Raw genomic sequence first — 3,689 nt, forward strand, 5'->3', positions numbered from 1 at the left:
TAGGTTAATTAGTCATTAAATTAAGTGAAAATTCACGAAAGGTCACCTGCTGTGTATAAAAGCAGGGTCCTCATTGTACATTTAGATCATCTTATACATTTATATATAATAAGAAATAATTATTACAAATACTTGTGTGTATTTTTATACTAAAGTTTTCAAATTTCATTCCTTCTTGTTTTAGCATAAGTTTTTATGCTACAGTGGTATCAGAGCCATGGCACACGATATATTCATGCAGGCCTTTGAACGTAGTTCGCCGCACAATGTACCATTACATTCACGTCGTGAACACGTCGAACATTTTAGTGTAATTCAAGAAGCATTTCAGCATTTAAAAAAATCAATTGTAGAAGTTAAAGCATGTCGAGAGAAAAATATGGAAGAAGAAAAAGAAGAAGAATTCGATCAAAATGTTGATCTTAATCTCAATGAAAATGATCCAGATAAACAATTCCTGAACCTGTCATGATGCATGATTTTGCAATAACTGAAAACTATGCAATTTTCATGGATCTTCCTTTGTATTTTCAACCCAAGAATATGGCTAAGGGAAAGATCGTTCTCTCTTTTGATCAAACTAGAAAAGCTCGTTTTGGAATACCACCCCGATATGCAAAAGACGATGTTCAAATTCGTTGGTTTGAGCTTCCAAACTATTACATCTTTCATAATGCCAATGCTTGGGAGGATGGTGATGAAGTTGTTCTTTACACTTGTCGATTTCTAGACATTGATCTTGAGATGGCTTCGGGGCATGTCAGAAAAAGGCTAGGCAACTATCAAAATGAATTATATGAAATGTGTTTCAACCTGAACACTGGAGAAGCTTCACAGAAGAAACTGTCCAAGTCTGCCATGGATTTTCCACATATAAATGAAAAGTACATTGGAAGGAAACAACGTTTTGTTTATGGAGCTAGACTAGATTCATTGGCTAAAGTGGAAGGAATCATTAAGTTTGACCTCCAACTTGAACCTGAAGTGGGAAGGGAACAAATGGAGGTTGGAGGCAATGTTAAAGGCATCTTTCAATTCGGTCATGGACAATATGGTTCTGAAGCAATTTTTGTACCAAGAGAATATGATGTAGAGTTGGAAGAAGATGATGGTTATTTGATATGCTTTGTCCATGATGAGAATACCGGGAAATCAGAAGTTAATGTGATTGATGCAAAGACAATGTCCTCTGAACCAGTGGTAGTTGTTCCCCTTCCAGCAAGAGTGCTGTATGGGTTCCATGTTTTCTTTGTCACAGAGGTATGAGTAAAACCATAAAAGTGATAGTCCATATAGGTACTGTATCTGGTAAGCATTTCATCAACAACGAAAATAAAAAAACAGAAAACGAGATTCAACTGTGATATGCACTTGAACACGGATGTATTAATAGTGGAGGAAGGATTATGAACTCTTGAACTCAAACGTATTAATAGTGGGGGAAGGATTATGAACTTTGTATTTTAAAAAGAATCTTCTGTTCTTTTAATAATAATAATAAAAAAGATCTAAGGAAATATTATCGATGAGTTATAAGAAAAGAGGATGGCCAGATTATATACGTCGAGACGACATACCCTAAGTGAAGAAAACCCCAGTATTAAAGCTTTGAGGACAAAGCTTCCTAAGGAAGAGGCTATGTTATGAATATAATTCATAACAAATTAGCTAAATAAAATAAATATTAATATTAAATAATTAAATATTATTTAGGTTAATTAGTCATTAAATTAAGTGAAAAGGCATGTCTAAAAGACATGCCCATTCACGAAAGGTCACCTGCTGGGGTATAAAAGCAGGGTCCTCCTTGTACATTCAGATCATATTATACATTTATATATAATAATAAATAATTATTACAAATACCTGTGTGTATTTTTATACTAAAGTTTTCAAGTTATCAATCCTTCTTGTTTCAGCACAAGTTTTTATGCTACATGCTCCTATGATTGCTTGTTGTCCCATTTGTGTTTGCAGCACCGTGCTTGTTGTTGTCCCATTGTAACCTACAGCAACCCAACAATCATGCCCCAAAACATACCTTGAACAACCTTAATGAACTGCGGCCTAGTCAAGGTAGATGGCTGCCTCCTCATGCTGCTGTTCTGAGCATATGGCAGCCCCTAACACTTCCACGTTGGCTTGTTTTGGAGTGGCTAGGCCTTTGGCCTACCACAGACCTCTGTTGCACACTAACAACCTTCCGAAACAGTCTTACCTTACCTTTTGCTGCCCTCAAACAATCCGTAATTCTCCTTTCCAAACTCGGCCTCCCTGCAAGTATGAACAGACCTCATTTAGAATAGCGTATGGCAGTGAATGACTGCGTCTAGGGTATTCTAGGACAACAACATTAGGCATGCATTTAGGCCTCTCCATACAACGTTATGTTCCTCCTTTACTCAGCCTAGGAGCTTGCCCTCTCGACCCTAGAACCTTGGCCCTCCATCCATCAATTTGGTCACTTGAAGTGGCCTGTGCTAGGGCATCATGAACCTGCGCCTAGGGCATCATGGATCTGCGACTAGGGCATCATGTAACCCTCCTTGAATGTGGCTAGGTAGGTTTTTAGGATTGCGGCTAGGGCATCTTATTTAGCCTCCTTCATAGCTACGTTAACACTCCTTCCATGATTGCGTTAATGGTAAGGACATCTTCTTTAGGTCAGCGTATAGGTCCCTTCCATAACTGCAGTTTGATCTCCATTAGGGCAGCGTAGATCAACCTCCTTCCCTCCTGCGTTTAGGGCTTCCTCTCCTAGATTTCTCTTCCACTAAAACCCAAAGCGAGGGGAGAGAAATCAAGAGTGAAGTGTGTGTGAAATGACTCTCAAGTCATCTCCTTTTATACTAAAACGTTGAGCACATGTGGGGGTTATTTTGTTGTTGGCCGACGTTGACGAATAGTCTTATAACACAAATAAATTCATAACTCCATGAATACTTATCAGAATCAGATGATCTTTAGATCAATCCTACACCTCTCGATGAGAGGAGTCCAGGAAAAATATCATCTACCATAAATAAGATGACCCACATGGAGTTTGGCCATAATTTCCAATTTTAACACTCCCCCTCAACTAGGGAGAACTCCATCTGCCAGACTGTACTATCTCTGCCATCAGTGCCCTGCACTGCTTTGCTTAACCATGAAGAAGAAGAATTGATTGAGAATGTCTCATACCTTTCTCGACTGACCTGAAGTCAATGCCATATGAAGAGAGTGTGTCATACCACTCTTACTAATCCCAAATCAGTTCCAAGAAAGTGAGTCATATCACTCTTATTGACCCAAGTTAGTTTCAATGATCCCATATCAATATCAAAAGAGGGTGTCTCAAACCACTCATACTGATCCCAAATCAGTTTCATTGATCCCAGATTAATGGAGGTCATCCTAGCATAGGGAGTACAGTAGATACAACGATGCATCCGTAGATAGTACTACTATGGTCTCTAACCCCATTTCCCTACTCATTGGCCATATGAGAGGTGCTTCCCATGAGTCCCAGACTGCATGGGTAGGATGCCTCGACATGAGAACCACTCATCCTACCCATAAGTCGCCATGGGGTATCACAGGGGAAGGCTGAACCATTCACCCTATACATAACGTATCATTCGGGGAGGGTGAGTCACCCTATGGTCGCTTGTTGCTCCAAGAAGTACCCCAAGCCCCTCGGAGCTCCC

The 3,689-nt window shown here is 39.5% G+C and overlaps 1 pseudogene; it reads left to right on the top strand.

The window, feature by feature from the left end:
* The first annotated feature begins 455 nt into the window (after positions 1-455).
* LOC149211264 (carotenoid 9,10(9',10')-cleavage dioxygenase pseudogene) lies at positions 456-1,266 on the top strand (annotated as a pseudogene).
* The last annotated feature ends 2,423 nt before the right edge of the window (positions 1,267-3,689 follow it).

This window comes from Pinus tabuliformis, chromosome 1_2 (genome assembly GCF_031772625.1).
Source record: "Pinus tabuliformis cultivar Carrire ecotype Pingquan chromosome 1_2, CPIR1, whole genome shotgun sequence".
Lineage (NCBI taxonomy): Eukaryota > Viridiplantae > Streptophyta > Pinopsida > Pinales > Pinaceae > Pinus > Pinus tabuliformis.